The sequence below is a fragment of the Cetorhinus maximus genome, chromosome 9 (genome assembly GCF_964194155.1).
Source record: "Cetorhinus maximus chromosome 9, sCetMax3.hap1.1, whole genome shotgun sequence".
Taxonomy (NCBI): domain Eukaryota; kingdom Metazoa; phylum Chordata; class Chondrichthyes; order Lamniformes; family Cetorhinidae; genus Cetorhinus; species Cetorhinus maximus.
The window spans coordinates 22,430,657-22,449,773 of record NC_135887.1 but is presented as its reverse complement, the minus strand read 5'-3'; the positions used below and the strand labels follow the sequence as shown (position 1 = coordinate 22,449,773).

General features: G+C 44.7%; 1 protein-coding gene across 6 annotated transcripts in view; it reads left to right on the top strand.

Annotated features, from left to right (window-relative positions):
- bcas3 (BCAS3 microtubule associated cell migration factor) overlaps positions 1-19,117 on the top strand; it is a 1,018,944-nt gene that overhangs the window by 598,859 nt on the left and 400,968 nt on the right. The window lies entirely within an intron of this gene.

Sequence of the window (19,117 nt, the reverse complement as noted above, 5' to 3'; positions counted from 1 at the left end):
TGTGTGCATTCTGTTACTATTTATGTACCCGTTATGAACAGTGGATTCAGCACGTAGAACCCTCTGACCCTCAGCTAGGGAATCCAAGTTCAAATCATGCGATTGGCATTCACACTGTTGTTTCCTCTCAAGGGCATGTTTTGTCTGTCTCAGCCTGTGGGACAGGAGTGAAAGACTGGCCGCGGGAATTGAAGCTACATAGCTCAAGCATACCTCTTACTGAGTTAATCAAGGAGTGTTGCTGATGTGTTCAGGGTGTGCCTGGAGGATGGCTTGTCCAAGCAGAGAAGGCTACATCAGTAACATTTCAGATTTCAGCTATCTAAGACACATGGTAACAACATGCATCCATAAACTTATACATAATCAGTTTTTCAAATTGGTTCACCTTTAAACAATAGGATTAATTTTAACCCGACTGTCCATGTGGAAATTTCAAGGGCTGGGGTAGAATTCTGGTTTTATACCCCATGCGGTGTTATTCCCCGTTGATTTCAATGTGGATTAAAATTGGGCAGGATGTAAAACCAGTGTTGCACCTGACCTCATCAGACTGCTGGCAATCTGGTTCCATTAAAATTGCCCTCAATGAGCTGTGGGAAACCCTTTACAGAGTTTCACCCCCACAAAATATGGAACAATCAGGAAATCTACATGTAGCAAGCAAATAATTTTACAAAACTTTATGAAAATATTGTTTTTAATGTTGATTTTAATCTCTCAATCTGATGTATTTCAGATACACAACTCGAGTGACAGAAATAAAATTTGAGTCAGGTTCCATAAACCTTGCATTTCTTGTGGTCTCTCAGTATTTTTCAGTAAACCATCAGTTCCTGTTATATATACTTCACTGTTCCAATATCCTAGCTCACTATGCAAGCTTAGCCTCACTGTTCAAGCCCTCATTGACTTGGATTGTTTAGACTTGGTGCCACCCAGTTAGCAGCAATGAGCAGTGAGTTAAAAGTGTCATACCGTGCAATTTAAACATGTAATTCTAAAGCACTTTCCAACACAATTTTTAACATTGAGGTTTGCTTTGGTCTTCCGCCCAAACCCAGTTTTGCCAATTTTCTCAAACATTTATATTCAATCATCTTTCATTATCCTTAATGACCATTTAAAAAAAAACAAATAGTGCCAAAAGACTAAAAGCAGCATTTATATTGTGACTACCAATCTACAAGATTGATTTTCAGCAGGTTTATATTCTCTGGCTGCAAAGCTTTGTTTTGTGGCCAAGAGAGAACCCCATACATACGCACTTAGATGTATGCACAGAACTCGACACCTGGCCAGTAAATTATAAATGCATTGAAAAGTTGGCGACAGCGTCCACCATCTCAAAACACTGCAATAACACTCTGTGCTAAATCTATAAAAGTAGCCAGAGATCCAGAGCACTTTTCGCACTCAGCTTGACACTGCACTGGAATGGCATTCCTTGCGCTGTGAGGCCCAGGAGGAGAGGGGTGGCCTCCCTGGGTGTCTCATCCTAACCCCCCTCCCCCAAGATGACTTTGAGTTGCATTGTTATTTTTGCATAAGTGTAATAGAAACCATTGCATACTGATGCAGAAGTGACAATGTAATGATACCCAGAGATTAATATTGATGTTCTTTCATTTAGTTCCATCACCTTCTAATGATACTTGTTTAAATCAGAAGTACAGTAACATCATCAGACACTGTCTTAAATAACTAAGACAGTCAACAGTTAGGAGCTTGAGAAAGATGGTCATGGTCACCTGAAGGGTAAGAATGAATTCAGTTCTCTTGCACCGTTAGCTCAATTTTCAATCCAGTATTTCCAATGCTGGCATCAGCATTTACTGTTTAAACAAGTATATATTCAGAATAAAAACAAATCAAAGTAGATGGAACAAATAATCTCCATGTTGGTTGATTCTTTATAACTCTGGTCTGGAAATCCTGCTAAGCCATATTAGCTTGTAAACACTTAAAACATGGAAAGTTAATTCTACATTAAACATAGGCATTAACCCATTTATATTCATAATCTGATATGGCTCAGCACACTTTCTATTGACTTTACTGTGTTTCTTTAGTACCTTGAGACAGTCTCTAATATAAAGTAATTATTCTTGGTTACCATAGCTTTTAATTTACCATTTCATGCAAACTGTAGCTCTTATTCATTGGTGATAAATGCATTGTGAGCTCTAAGAAACATTTTATGCTTGGATCAAAGTTTCTATAAAATGCAAATAAACATGAGCAATTTGTAAATCTTTGTAGCATGGCCCATTGAATCATCTGTTCAGTGACTATGCCTGAATCCAAACAGAAAATATTGAACAAACTATGTTTTACACAAAAGCAATTAGACAGCTAATGGAGTCTCTTGGGGAAACTTGGCAGTAGATTGGGCTATATTTATTGTGCTAAGAATATTTTAACAAATAGATAATTGAGAGATGCTTTAAATATTTGGATCAGGAAATTTATACTGAGGGAAATAATAAAAAGTAATTTGGTACGTTGGAATTTCACATTTAGATCAGGGGTGCATACTCTGGAGCTATATGAGGATATTGGTTTTGGACAGTTCACTGGTGCAACATTTGTAGAATTCGCAATGATTTTTGGTGGTGATGATGATGATATGCTGCTTAAAAGCTGGTAAGAATGTGCAATTAAAATTACAGAGGTTTTGGCTCTTAACATGCTTGACATGACTGGCCCCTGTAAAAGAGAAGGGCCTTTACACCTCATTATTCCTCCAGGCTCTTGTTTGCTTATAATGTACATGGGCAGCATATCAAGCAGTATTGTAGTACTCCAGAACACACAACTTCTCGCTGATGGCACTGTCTTGTACTCATAGATTTACTAACTCAGCTTACATTCTTGATCCCTTAATTACATATCAAAGTAAGAGCAAACTGGCTAATTGCGAGCTATCCTGTATTTCACGCAGCAAGTCTTTAAATACTGCTTATAAAATCTCATCCACTTTGTTGATAGTAAACCACTTAATTTAAGTACAACCCTGAACTTAAAACAATTTTAGTGTTAAGACTACCTTAAATGGTACAGACATATTAAACATGCACAAAACATTGAAACTGAGAAACTCGGGCCTCCATTCTAAAAACCTCTGTCAGTCTAATGCATATAAGAGGCTCCTGGTAAAAAAAACACGGGTCTCTATTCGACCCATAGCCCTTAAAACACTGTCAACTTTGCAGCACCTGCAAAAGAGAATGTGAGGAGATATGCTTTTATATATTTTCCTAATAATTTAATATTATCTTGTGGATAGCATTTGGAGGGGGTTTGTAGCTCAGTGGTATCGTCCCTACCTCTGGGCTAGAAGTTCCAGTTCAAGTCCCACTCCAGGACTTGAAAGCCCTGGAAGGTGAACTCATAACATGGCCAAACAAGTTGATTATCAGCCTGTAAATCCTTCCGTTATGTCTGATAGCAGGTGGTAAGAGCGGGAGAGTTTCCTAGTCAGCCATAGGCAACAGCAAATCATTGTAGTACATTGCCAGCATAATCCAAAGGAAGTCTATGATTGCCAATGCCCCCTTAGGGCATGGTATCTGGAGGAAGAGGAGGAGGAGCAGGATAGCATTTGGTGTATTTTATGGTAATATACCAAAAAATATATGGTATATATATGTGTCTGTATATATTTATATATTTCATATATATCTCTTTATATATATATATTCCATACGTAAATGGGTACCGATCCATCAGTTTCAGATTCAGTGGCCGGAATCTTCCGTGCTGAAGTCTAAGTTTGGTGACAGGTGTGGAAGTGATAATGATTCCCACCGGAGGGATGGAGGTAACGGCTGACCACACGTGATCTTGCGCTGTTCAGTTCATTACATCTTGGTTCTCCAGACAAGACATCCCCCTTTGTAGTGAGAGGTTGTGCAGGGCGCAGCAGACAATAATGATCTGGGACATACTCTGTGACGAGTATTGAAGAGCCCGCCTGAGCAGTCCAAACATCTGAGCGTCATCTTTAGGGGTCTTTCATCTGCTCAATCATGGACCTCGTGGAGGCATGTGTGGCATTGTAGCTCTCTTCAGCAGCACAGTGCAGATGATGAACTGGCATCATCAGCCAGGTCTTCTGGGGGTATCACTTATCCCCAAGGATCCAACCCTTTCAATTGCTGAGGTCCTTCAAAAACTTGTGGCACCTGGGAGTGGGTCAGAATGTAGGTGTTGTGAGAGCTCCCTGGGAACCGATCACAAACATGCAGGATTTGCCTTCTGCAATCAAAAGTGGAAACCCTTCTTATTGATGAATGTGATTGGCTGTTGCCAGGGATCTTTCAAGGCCACATGTGTTCTATCAATAGCCCCTTGCATTTGCAGGAAACTTGCAAAATCCCAATGCCCTTGCAGCCTGGCTTTCAGGATCCAGGCAGAATTGGACAAATTGGAGCACTCTCCTGAATAGGGCATTTGTTGCCTCACGGATGCACTTGTCGCTGACTGGGAGATGCCGCACAGTTCCCCAGTGAAGTCCTAGGAGGAACCACTGGCAAAGAAGTTTAAGGTGGTGGTGACCTTTAATGCCACCAGCATGTTATTGCCTCCAAATCCTTGCAGCCGCAGGTCGTCATGGAGAAGCTGGCAGACGTGTGCAACCACATTCTGGGACATTCAGAAATTCCTCCGGCATTGTCTTTCGCTCATCTCAAAAAAAAAGCTGCATTGTCTGTGATATACCCGTGGTCGGGCCTGTGCTCGCCGTCACACTGGCCCCTAATCACCACCATCCTGACCTTCTTGAGGCCTTGCTGCATGGACCGTTGCTCCTCCTAGCCGTGTGCCAGTCCCCCCTCCTCCTCATCTTGACGAGAGCCCATAGAAAAACTGGGTTGCCTGAGGCCTGCATCATCTCGGCCTCAGTGGATCTGGGAACAAATTGCAGTAATAAATCTACTGAGCATATTCTTTTCAGTTTTGCCTCCATCTCAGAGCCACCAAGCCAGTGCTAATCCCTATGCTTGGTTTCCATCAAGAAATAGCATCCCCACCCCAGTCCTTCCAGGTGAAGGACGTCCTGGAAGAACAGAAATGAGCGTTCCTCCTGTCCATACAGGACTGTGCATGGAGACATGTTTGATCAGGGTGATGACAGCCATGTGCGAGAACCCTTCCTCAGACATGATTCAGCTTGTCTCTATTACCCTAGAGACTCTATAGAGACACCATTGGCAGCATAGAAAGACTGACCACATGAGTTCTGTCATAAAAATATAATAATTTTCATAATATTATTTTGATTTATTGTAAAGGGAGGTTAATAGTTGAGATTGGATTAGTTTCTCCATGTGGATGTGTATGTGGGAGTAATTGAATTGTAGACAGCTAGTCTGGAGCTTTTGAGTTATCAAGAGAGAAGCTAGATTTGAAATGCTAAATACGTAAACATGATTGAAGTTTTAGGATGTGAGGTGAGAGGAACATTTGCATTTTTAGATAAACCAGAATATTTTGAATTTCAAAGAGATGATGAGATGTTACACCTAGCCATAAGAAGTTAAGCCAGTGTGTTTATTTTTCCCAAAGATTACTAATAGTATGAGTACTATGAAAGATTTATTTTATGGAAAAAGTAAAGTTGCAAGGACATATTGGAACAATGGGATTTACATTAAAAGGGAGAAACATGTATAAAGGAGCTGAAGTTATGTGTACGGAGAAGGCATTCTAAGATCTAACACAAGTGTGAAAAGCCTCCAACCTCTATGCATTAAGTTGCTGTCTACAGGAATCAAAGTTAAGAAAACTCACTTCGAATCTCCCTGTCCAGAGTATTGTGTGCTTTCCCTGGGTCTGTTGAAATCTATGTTGTTTTATTGTTGCCTTAACGGAGGTGTAGCTGAGTGTCAAATTAATTAGGGGAGTTACAAGTTCTTATAGTAGTAATTTGTAGACCATGTGTGTGCTTAAAATCTTTTCTACTATTAATAAATGTTTAACTTAGTTTTGTAAAAAAAACCACTAAGCCTTGGCGGACTTATTTCCACTGAATTCAAGGGATGCATCTCGAAATAAAAATACAAATTGCAAAACAGTTGTGGCAGCTGTTTCAAGTTTCCCTCTGGGATTTGAGTAGCCCAGCATTTACCATCCGCTGTGCCGTAACGGTTCTTATCAGGCATGACTATTCACCCCGGAAGATGGAGGTTTGGAGTCGGGGGTTTGCTGCCGTCCACCAGCCATGCCCCTTGAAGGCATCCACCTCCCTCCCTCCTTTTATCCCTGCCTCTGACAGCAGCAGATAGCAAATTGCATAGAATGAACGGCAGCTCCAGACTTTGCTGTTTCAAAACCCATGAGTCAGGAAGCAAACCTGCTGCCATGTGGGCTTCACCATAGAGTGGAGAACACAAGTGAGCATGGTTCTCATCCAGTTGCTTCATGATTATTAGGATGTCCCTTGAGTTGGCCAATTGTGCTCACCTTGAACTCCATCCGTCCAAAAAGGCCCTCCTCCCATTCCAAGGGATCGCAGTTTCAGAGCAACAGTGTTGCACAGCTGAGAATACCAAAATGGTGCATATCACATTTCAGACTAATTCCACCACCTCCAAACCTCCCCTGTCACCCTCCAACATCCCCCCTCATCACCCATAGCCCACCCAATACAACCATTCCTTTCCCCTCTGTCAACCTTGAACTTCCCCATTAGCCATCACCCTCCATGTGCCTTCTCTCCCCTCTGAGCCTTTACCCATTATCATCCCCATGCCCACCCTGACCCTGATCCTCCCGTTATCCGAGCCACCTGTTTCATCCCTTTCCGTGACCCCCCACCATGAAACCTTTAGCTATCCGACTATCACCCTGGACCTGCCAGCCTACTACATCCCACTTCCCCCTCTCATTGTATCTGTTCCCTCCGCTGCCCAGTACCCTCAGTTCAACCCCCAGGACCCCACCTAGACAGCATGGACCTCGCCCTCGAGGATAATCTCCACCCCCACCATCCCTTCCCAGAAAACCCTTCCCCAACCCAACCACAAGACACCCAGACCCATGAAGGCCCTTCCCTCCATCCCATGTCCCAGCACCCTCGCATTTCCTCACTACCTCCCTCCCTGCACCAGACAATCTTGTCTTTTTTCCCTGGAGAGCCTACCACCCTTAGCCTGCCTCCCATACCCAGCCTTCACGCAACTTTTTTTTTTCCAAAAATATACTTTATTCATAAAATATCTTCAACCACATTCCAAACCATTTCAAAATCACCATTACAAAGGTACAATCAGGTTCAACTTTTACAACATGTATCACAAGGTGCATCAGTACAAACAATGAATATTACAATCATTTGCAGACATTCATTTTGGGCTATAGAGCCCGAGGGGCTCTACACAGTTCCCAGTCCCTCGGTGCACTGTGGCAGAAAGGTTTTAGGCAGCGACCCTTCCCCATTTCATCTTTGCGGCAGCTGCCCCAAGCTTTAGTGCGTCCCTCAGCACGTAGTCCTGGACTTTGGAATGTGCCAGTCTGCAACACTCGGTCGGGGACAACTCTTTGCGCTGGAAGACCAACAAGTTTCGGGCAGACCAAAGAGCGTCTTTCACCAAGTTGATGATCCTCCAGCTGCAGTTGATGTTTGTCTCCGTGTGTGTCCCTGGGAACAGCCCGTAGAGCACAGAGTCCTGTGTCACAGAACTGCTCGGGATGAACCTCGACAGAAACCACTGCATCTCTCTCCAGACCTTCTTTACAAAGGCACAATCTACAAGGAGGTGAACAACGGTCTCTTCCCCACCACAGCCACCTCGAGGGCAACGTGCCGAGGGGGTGAGACTCCTGGCGTGTAGGAAGGATCTGACGGGGAGGGCCTTTCTCACCACCAGCCAAGCTACGTCTTGGTGCTTGTTGGAAAGTTCTGGCGATGAGGCATTCTGCCAAATGACTTTGACAGTCTGCTCGGGGAACCATCCCACAGGATCCACCCTCTCCTTTTCCCTCAGGACCGCTAAGACGTTACGTGCCGACCACTGCCTGATGGACTTGTGGTCAAAGGTGTTTCTCTGCGTAAATTTTTCCACGAGGGACAGGTGGTACGGCATGGTCCAACTACTTGGAGCGTTCCGCGGCAGTGTGGCCAGACCCATCCTTCGCAACACCGGGGACAGGTAGAACCTCAGCACGTGGTGTTTGCGTACTGAGGGTCTACGCACCGCATGATGCAGCCACACACAAAGGTGGCCATCAGTATGAGGGCGATGTTGGGCACGTTTTTTCCCCCTTTATCTAGAGGCTTGTACATCGCGTCCCTGCGGACACGATCCATTTTCGACCTCCAGATAAAGCGGAAGATGGCTCGGGTGATCGCCACCATGCAGGAGTGTGGAATGGGCCAGACCTGCGCCATGTACAGCAACAGCGAGAGTACCCCACACCTGATGACCAGGTTCTTACCCGCAATGGAGAGGGAGCGTCGCTCCCACATGCCTAGTTTCCTTTTCACCACAGACACTCGCTCCTTCCGGTTTCTAACGCATGCCCTGGTCCCTCCGAACCATATCCCCAGCACCTTCAGGCCGTCAGCCCTGACAGTGAAGGGGACAAAGGATCGGTCAGCCCAGTTCCCGAAGAACATGGCCTCGCTCTTCCCACGATTTACCTTGGCTCCCGAGGCCAGTTCGAACTGGTCGCAGATGTGGATCAGTCTGCGCACCGACAGCGGATCCGAGCAGAAGAAGGTGACATCGTCCATGTACAGGGAGGCTTTGATCTGAGTGCCTCCACCGCCTGGGATCGTCACTCCTCTTATGCCCAGATCCTTCCTGATGGACTCAGCAAAGGGTTCTATGCAACACACGAAAAGAACAGGCGAGAGAGGAGAGCCCTGCCTGACTCCAGATTTAATCGGAAAGCTATCTGATTCCCACTCATTGATTGAGACTGCACTACTGATGTTATTGTAGAGCAGTTGGATCCAATTGCGAATTCCCTCCCCAAACCCCATTTTGGAGAGCACATCCACCATGTAGGTGTGCGATATTCTGTCAAAGGCCTTCTGATCCAGGCTGATGAGGCAGGTATCCACACCCCTGTCCTGTACATAGGCAATCGTATCCCTGAGCAGCGCGAGGCTGTCAGAAATCTTCCTGCCCGGCACAGTGCAGGTCTGGTCAGGGTGGATCACCAATTCCAGAGCGGACTTGACCCGATTGGCGATGACCTTGGACAGAATCTTATAGTCCACATTCAATAGTGAAATGGGTCGCCAATTTCTAATTTCCTCCCTTCCCCCCTTGTGCTTGTAGATGAGGGTGATAATGCCTTTCCTCATGGATTCTGAAATACTGCCGGCCAGGAGCATACTCTCGTACACTTCTAGCAGGTCTGGGCCAATCCAGTCCCACAGAACCAAACACAACTCCGCCGGCAAGCCGTCGCTTCCGGGAGTTTTACTCTTCTCGGAGGACTCAAGGGCCTTAGTCAGTTCGTCAGGATTTAGTGGTTTGTCCAGGCTCTCCCATGTACTGTCGCCTAAGACCTCCGTGATAGAGGACAGGAAGGACTGGGAGGCCGTGCTGTCTATGGGCTTCACGTCATACAATCTGGCATAAAAGGATTTGCTTATCCTCAAAATGTCGGACTGTGATGAACGTTACTGAGCCGTCTTCTTCCTTCAGGCTGCTGATCACAGAGCTCTCTCTGTGTACCTTTTGGAAGAAGAAACGTGAGCACGTCGCATCCTGCTCCACGGAGCGGACTCTGGAATGGAAGATGATCTTGGAGGCCTCCGAGGCAAAGAGCGAGGCTTGCTGGCTCTTCACCTCTTGGAGTTCCTCCTTGACATCGACCCCCATCGACTGCAGCCAGAGCAGATTCTGCATGTTTTTCTGGAGTCGGGACATTTCCCTCTGTTCCTTTCTAGCTTTCTGCCTTTGAGAATGAAAAACCTCTTGATGTTTCCCTTGATCGCTTCCCACCAGTGTGTCAGGGACTCAAAGAGGGGTTTCATGGTTCTCCAGCCTTTGTAATCCCTCTTGAGCAACTCAATATTCTCTAGGGTCAGCAGTTGCACGTTTAGCTTCCATGCCCCCCTGCCCACCCTCTGGTCCTTCTCTAAGTGGCAGTCAGCCAGTAGGAGGCAGTGGTCAGAGAAAAACACCAGCTTGACGTCGGTGGATCTGACTGCGAATGCACGGGACACAAACAGGAAGTCTATCCTGGAACGGATGGACCCGTCTGGCCGCGACCAGGTGTATCTACGCTGCGCTCCATCTGCAGGGTTGCTGAAGACATCATGCAGCTTGGCATCCTTAACTGTTTCCATCAGGGATCTGGATGTAGCGTCCAATCTGCTGTCGGCCCTGCCGAATGGTCCAGCCGCATTGATGATGCAGTTGAAGTCACCGCCCAGAATGACCGGCCTGGAGGTCGCCAGCAGCAGTGGGAGCTGCTGAAAAACCTCCAGCCGCTCGGTCCCTTGTGACGGGGCGTACACGTTAATTAACCGGAGTGGAGCGTTCTTGTACATTACGTCTGCTACGAGGAGGCGCCCGCCCACCACCATCTTTACCTCGGAGACGGTGAAGTTGCCTCCCCGCAGCAGAATACCCAGGCCGGAGGAACGAGAGTCGTTTCCGCCCGACCAGATCGATGGCCCATGGGACCACCATCGTGACCATTACCTGTAGGAGCTGAGGTGCGGTATCGCACACTCCTGCAGAAACAACAGGTCAGCTTTGACCTTGGCAAGGTAGTCCAAGGTCGCAACACATCGCGTAGTAGATTTAATGCTACGCACATTTATGGATACAATCTTTAAACTCATTTTAAAGCATTTATTCTCTTACCAAACCTGTTGTCTCTGAGAGTCCCAGACCTTTAGTCTGCTCCTTCATACCCGTAGTGTGTTCAAATTGCCTCACTTTGGATGGGCTGAGGAAATCCCCATTGGCAGTGTTCTGCTCGGGTGGCATCTGGGGGTCCGTGCAGAGAGCGGGGTTTGAAATGACCTTTGTTGGAGAAGCTTCTCCAATCCTCTCCCCCTCTGGGGCGTTGCTGCTCCCGGCTTCCCGGAGCCTTCACGCAACTTGATCCACTGGCACCTGATCTGAGTCAAGAGGCTGAGATTTGTGAGCGGTGCCCAAGAAGGACAAAGCAGCGTCTACTCACTTTAAAGTTGTGGAAGATGTCAGGTTGCCAGGGGAATGCCACTTATATACAGCCATAAATGTGAAAGTTTTAATTTCTCGCTGGTGGGGAGTTTAATTTGGAGGGAGATCTTAATTCCAGCAAGCTGGCCTTTTAATGAGCATGCATGACCTGCTAATGCATGCAAAAGGGCTTCCCAACATTGTTCCGAACATTTGTCGGGAAGCTCAACCCGCTTTTAACCAGCCTTTAAAGTCCTGAGCATTTAATTGCTAAAGTTCATTCCGCCATCGGGAAACTGATTTTTGGCCTCATGCCAAATTAAGTTTTCCCACCCACCAAGCTTCCCACTACTGGCAGGATCGGAAAATTCTGCCGCATGTTACAGTTATCTTTCAACTAAATCCTAGTGTATTTACTGTAGTATTAGGGTCTGGCACATATAGGGTTAATGTGGGTAGAGTACTGCCCATGCAGTAATGTAAGAGAACACACAACCCGCACCTACGGGTCAGTCTAGTGCTGGACAGAGTCGTGTGCACAAGCAACGTGGAGACAGCTCCTAGCTTGAACCCTTTACTGTATAATATGTACATAGTTTTTGTAGTTAATAAATACATACAGTTAACCTACTGAAGACCACAAAGACTTCATTAAGAACTATCCAACACCTTACAACATTTGCCTGCTCGTTCTGTCACAGTAACAACATTCAAAAATTTGTTTTGTTCAAACAGAACTTGACCTTATAATCTAGAGTGACATTAGAGTGCAGTACCAAGGGAATGCTACATTATTGGAGGTGCCATCCTTCAGAAGGACAGGTAAAACAATGTCCTGTCTTCATGCTTGGGTCAATGTTAACAATCCCTGTACAATGAAGGGGAGGCAGTTCTCCTGGTAACCTGATCAATACTTCTCCGTCAACCAAAGCTGATTAACCAGCTAGTCAGTTCATTGTGTCTGAAAGGCATTGTTGCTGCAGAATGAGTGCCACGTTTGTCTACATAATAACGGTCACTGACTCCAAAACATTCATTATGTAAAGCGCTTTGAGTCATTTTGACAATATAATAAGGTGTTATATATATATACATCTTTCTACATGGATGAGATAATGTAAGAAAAAAAATAGATAAAAGCAAAATACTGCGGATGCTGGAAATCTGAAACAAAAACAAAATGCTGGAAAAGCTCAGCAGGTCTGACAGCATCTGTGGAGAGAGAAACAGAGTTAACGTTTCGAGTCTGTATGACCCTTCTTCAGAGAAAAACATTTTTTTAGTGAGCTTACAGCAACTGCTGTTAAGTTTTTCTCTCACCAATTTTATCCCTTTTCCTCCTCTTCTGAAGGTGTTAACCTGTTTGCTGGAAACAGTTCCCCAGGTACCAGTCAGACTCCAGTACCTCAGCCAAGTAATCATTCTTCATGTGTGAGAATTATCACTGAGTGCTGGCAAGGTGAATCCCTATCTTGTCCTCACTCAATGTACACTGCCAGTAGGGATTAAAGATCAAGAGCGAGAACCCTAAACAGGGGCATAATGAGTGATTCATTCACCTCTACAGTCATCTCAGCTGAGATCAACTAAATCAGTACAAATGAGCTGAGAATTACTCAGGTTTGATTGTCGTAATCCTCTTCCAGCCATCTCTGTGTTCTGCATTTACTTATTTTGATGGAATATTCATAGAGATTCAACAATCAAAGTAGATGCATACATCATTGTATAAAAACCCACAGTCTGTGTCTGCTTTCTATACAAGAGCCAGGATTTTTCCACGTATTTCAGCAGGTTTACCACCTACACTAGTAAGCTTCTATTGTAGTTCACTCAGATTAGCAAAGTGAAGCCAAACCCAGATGAATTGTTCCAACACATGAGCCGTCCACAGAAAAGATCAACAATTTGCATTAATGTAGCTCCTTTAATATAGTAAAACATCCCATGGCACTTAACAGGAGAGTTGTCCAACAAAATTTGTCACCGAGCTGCATAAGGAGATACTAGAACTGGTGATCAAAAGTATTAAGGAGCAATTTAAAGCAGCAGAGCATGGCAGAGAGGTTTAAGGAGGAAATTCTAGAGCTTACGGCCTAGACTGCTGAAGGTATGACCACCAATGGTTGAGTGAATGAAATCGGGGAAGTGCAAGAAGCCAGAGTTGTAGTACTGTAGGAGGTTACAGAGATAGGAATGGGTGAGGCTGTGGAAGGATTTGAACACAAGGATGAGAATTTCAAAATTGAGATGCTGACGTACTAGGAGCCAGTGTAGATCAGCAAGCAGTGAGGTGATGGCTAAATGAGACTTGGCGCAAGTTAGGATATGGGCAGCAAAGATTTGGGTCAGCTCAAGTTTATGAAGGATTGTAGTGTAGGTGGGAGGCTGACCAGGAGGTCATTGGAATCTGCAGGTAACAATAGCAGAGACAGAGAGTTCAACAGCAAATGGGCTGAGGGAAAGACAGAGACTGGCAATGTTACAGAGGTGGAAATAGTCAATCTTGGTAATGGAGGGGATATAAAGTTGGCAGCTTAGCTCAGATTTAAAAAGGATGCCGAGATTGCAATCAGTCTGCTTCAACCTCAGAATTTAAAAGATCCTGCATTAACACCCTCTCAAATCCCAGTACGTCGCCCTAGTTGATTTTCATGCAACACATTGCTGTGATTTTCTACATAATAGTCTCTACATTTCAAAATAATTCTTGTGTGTCAAGCACATTGAAACATTTCGGGAGGAAAAAAGATTTTTAAAAGACATTGAGATGCAATATAAATATTTTTTCTATTGTAATCATCATTTGAAATCTCAGTAAGATCACATTCTTGAAATTTCTTGTATGGCTGCAATTTAAAAAAATTATTTGTATACTTGATTGGAAACTTTTTAAAATGATTTTAAATTTTAAAATCTCTCCAGTGATTAAAAGGCGTCATTTTAAATGGTTAACTATTGGTGATTTAAATATGCTGGTATTAACTGAATTAGACAGTCTTTTAAAACTGCTGTCTATAGCTGGTGATTATTTAGACAGGTAAGGTTCTACTCAGCAGTGGATCATTGATTTTGTGGTTTGTTTAGCAGTATTATGGCATGGTCTGTATATTGAATCTGATAGTCTTAATTGACTTTTACTTGTACAGTATTAATGAGCTACAGTTATTAGGTGTTAAGTTGCAGACCAGGAGTCATGTCTGCATAGAAAAGCAAAACCAGTTGATAGCATCTTTGAAAAGATGTCCATCAAAGGTGTCACAACATTAAAGACTGGAGCAAGGTTTAACTCTGACTTGGTATCTGAAGCAGATGGAGGCGCATCTGTTCCGATGATGCCACTTTCCAAAACGGCGCTTCTGACATGTCTTCCTTCTTCCTTAACTGAGGTTTCCCACCCACAGTGGTTGACAAGGCCCTCAGCCATATCCGACCCATCTCCCACGCCTCTGCCTTCACATCTTTCTCTCCCTCCCAGACCATGATAGGGTCCCCCTTGTCCTCACTTTTCACCCCACCAGCCTCCGCATTCAAAGGATCATCCTCCGCCATTTCTGCCAACTCCAGCATGATGCCACCACCAAACACATCTTCCTCTCAGCTCCCCCCCCCCAATGTCAGCATTCCGTAGGGACCGTTACCCCCGGGACACCTTGATCCACTCCTCCATCACCCCCAACACCTCATCCCCCTCCCACAGCACCTTCCCATGCAATCGCAGAAGGTGCAACACCTGCCCCTTTACCTCCTCCCTCCTCACTGTCCAAGGGCCCAAACACTCCTTTCAGGTGAAGTAGCACTTCACTTGTACCTCCTTCAGTTTGGGGCGCCTATCCTCATCCCTTTTTCAGTTCTTTTTTCAATGTTCATTTTTATTTTTTATTTTAATGTTTATTTTTTTATCCACTTTTTTTTATTCTTATTTATTTTCACCTTTATTCATTTATTCATTGTTTTATCCCCACCTTTTATCCTATTTTCGATCTTTTTTCCCCATCATTGTCCCCTCCCCCACCCCACCCCCACAAGGACCATCTGTCACTTGTTCATGTTGTTCTTTTCAGAGTACTTACCCTTGTCCTGCTATTATCACATTCTGCTTCCTTACCTTAATGCCACTATAGGCACCTCCTTTAGTCCTTACCACTACCATTAACACCTGCTTTGTTGCTTTGTCCTTTTGTTCTTGACATTTTTGTCAGTCTCTTTGCCCCCACCTATCGCTGGCCTTCTATCCAACTTCACCTGCTCCAGCCCCCTTAAACAGTTTACATTTCATCACATTTTTACTTCTCTTTAGCTCTGAAGAAGAGTCATACAGACTCGAAACATTAATTCTGTTTTTCTCTCCACAGATGCTGTTAGAGTTTTTCCAACATTTTCTGTTTTTGTTGCATTTATATAGCGTCTTTCATGACCTCAAGATATTTTAAAGCACTTTGCAGCTAATGAAGTACTTTTGAGGCATAGTCACTGTTGTAATGTTAGATCTGTCCTGTGTTCAAATGGTGCTGAGCCATGTAAAGTCAGATGATACAAGTGAGTGTGCTTCTCTTCTGCAGACAGCCAAGGTAACCTGTGACTAGATATCCTGTTATTTTAATTGCTAACAGAGTATGAAAATGTTTTTTGGGTTGTTTTGCCTAAATGGCTGAGCATGTGCAGAAATCAGTCATCAGCATGTGTTCAGTACTAACATTATCCCCCTCTTATGAATATGAGTCTTTCTGTTCTGTGTAGTTACTGTATTGTACTATGGCTTTAAGAAGTAAGTACAGCAAACATAAAACGATTTTACAGAATAAGACATTTTACATTGGAGATTTAACTGTGAGTTTGGGTGTAGGAGATTGGCTCGGTTTGAATCATTGTATTTTAAACTGGATCATAAATTTTTATAACCTTCTTTGAACCAGGAAGTGTTTCCCCAGATATGGCTGCTACAGTTGGATTGATGGCAGTTTATGAGTCGATGTTTATCTAGCTCTTTGATTGCTTGCTGTGGTGCCTTGTCTTATCAGACTTTATCGCCATGTCTAACCTGAAAAACATCAAGTCGACCTGTATGTTAATTTTATGGATGATTATAATTAGGGCTGAACCATTAGAGCCTTTGATGCTTCCTTCCCCAGCAATGGCTTTCAAGGTAATTGTTTAACTATTGATCTCCTGCAGTGGTGTCACTGAAAGCTGACATCTGGTTTCTTCGACTTTTAAAATCACCTGAAAATCCTCACCAGCTAATGCCCAGAATCTGGTTTTGTGGGTGGGTGGTGCAAAATTTGCAAACACCTTCCTGTTTTGTTAGATTATTTTAAACCTGGAATGTCAATACCTCGGAATTAATGAAATTCTCCAGTTCATAGTCCTACACAGCTCCTCCACTGGATGGAAACGGAGTGAGTAGTTTAAACAGGAGCAGCACTATATCCTGCTGCCCTCCCACCCTCTCTAATTTTAGTGCTGCAGGTTTTGGTCACCAGTGTGTGCCCACTGGACTCGCACAGGAGCCTTGTACAGAAATATTAATGAGCTTTCTGCATGTGAATACCAGCTAAGGAAGTGGCCACAGCTCTCCCAGCAGGCTGAAGCTGTTTGACAGCTGGTGGGAAGGGTCAGGAGAATCCTCCCAAGTTAAGTAAAAGATTTTTCCTTTGTGGTGCCAGAATGAGAGGAGTACTAGTCTGGGCCCCTCAAGGAAAGTTAAGGTCTCTCTTGCCTTGGTCTCCCCTATTTCCCCATGCGAGACCCTCCAGAAATCTCCTCCCAACATTCCCCACACTTACCTGGAAACCCCAGTGTTCCCCTGCGCAACCGCTCTGCATCATTTTCTCACATATTCTGGGCAGAAAGTGCTCTGACAACATTTAAATGAGGTCTGGTGGTTAATACATCCTTAAACTCAAGCCAATGAGTGGATTTTGTATGTGCCCCACCCCCCCCCCCAAAAACCTGCTCAGCCCCCGGAATCTGCTGGTTACTGATGAGTTTCCCCAGATTTAAACCAGCCCAAGAAGTTAGCATATCTGTCGAAGCAGTGAAGACTGACAAATGTGTCTCTCTGTGGTGAGTGAATTTCCTTTCCACTGAACAGTACCTGAGTTAAATCATAGAAAAGCCCATGGCCTGAATTTTCAGCTCGGTGTGTGGGCGGGATCGGTGGGCCCAGGATCGGCCGGGAAACGGACAGCCGACTGCGATCGGCCCCTGACCACAATTCCACACTGGCTGGCCAATTAACAGCCAGCCAGCATGAAACGTCCACTGAAAAGCTCAGCGCTGCCAAGGTGGGGTGGGAAGAAGGCGGGCAATGCGTCAGCGAGAGCACTGGCCAGCACTGACAGAAAGTTCCCTGAAGCAGAGAGCTGCTTCAGGAAGCTGAAGACCTGAAACAGCAAAAATAAAGGTTTCAAAAGCTCAAAAAAGTGTCCATGCATCATAATCAGTCACCTGAAAATTTAGTTAATGAAAATGCTGTCCACAGAAATGTATTTATATTTCATTTCTTTACGGAAATCTCATCCCGCCTATGGATGAGATTTGATGAAAAATGCAAAGGCCACCTGGCCGATTTGCCCGTCCGCCAACCGTAAGGTTGGACAGGCTACGTAAAATGACAGACAATTATGCCATTAATAGGCTTAATTGTCCTCTTAATTGTCAGTGGGCATGCTTCTGACTCTTGCGTGCGCTTGCCGAGCGAAGTATCATGCGAGCGCGGGATGACATCAGGACACTCGCCCAACGTCACCTCACGCGATTTTACGCCCAACCAGGTTGGCGCACGCCCGTCCAATCAGCGTAAAATTCAGCCCAATGCTTCGTTTATCCACTTGGCTGAAGGTGGCTGAGGAGAGCTAAGAGCCTGAGACAAGGAGATCAGACAGAAAATTGCAGTTTAATCATCAGTCGTACTGTAAATGCAATGTCAAACTATTGATGCTTTCCTGTTTATTGGAATGCAAGAGATTTAGGAAGTAAAGGTGTTTGTGAAATCATTTGGAGTGTGGGACAGAATGTAATGCTCACAAGGCACTTTTGAAAAAAGAAAGTACACAGAGTCCAAGGCAGATCTCCCCAGTGCCACAGGCTAGAGCTGATAAGGCTGACTGGTCACCGGTTTCTAGTTACTGGCATTGAGAGTTCTGAGAAGGCCTGGCGTCTCGTGTACTTAAAAGCTGTCCGTGCCTGAGTGGAGACGGCCTGTGCTTGGGGGTCGTCAGTGCTACGAAGTGTAATCGATATGGTCTGGAGTCCTTGACCTGGGCCTGTAATTACCTCGGGAGGGATAAAGGCAGTTTGTTGTGGCAAATAGTGGCCGCATTCAGGTCCAATGAGCATGGCTGTGTTCTGGGAATGCAGATCGGAGGCACAGAAACCCTGCCCTTTGGTATCGTTGACAGCAGTCAGGATGGATTTAATAAAACAAATAAGAAGAGGTTTTCTCACGAGACACCACCTGTCCGAGGGCAGACTGCAACCCTGAGCAAAGAAAAGGATGTCTGGATGGATAGAGCAGCAGTAAACTTATATACACCAACCCAGAGTGCTGCTGAAAGGACAAAATGCTAGGCTAAAGCTTTAACAAATTATTAACAGCCCAACATTATTATGCTCCAGCCCAGAATGCACTTCAGTCCAACTGCTACTTTATACTGTATAATAGGGGCTTCCTACTTTTATGAGTGATTGGTAGAGCTGCTCAAAACTCTGTGCTGCTGTCCTAACAGTAATGGGAATGAAATTGAGGATGAACACACAGTACCTAATCTATCCAATGACCATTTCCTTGAAGTATTCACTTGAGAAGACTAAATACCCTGCATCACTGAAGATAATCCATGAAACATTACGGACTCCAACATTAGAAAGTTATCGTTAGTGCTTAAAACAAGCAATTCTCCAGGGATGGAGAGCATCTATCTCAGGGATGAAGAAAACTAGGGGCAACATTTATGAAGTGCTCAGAATCATCATGAGAG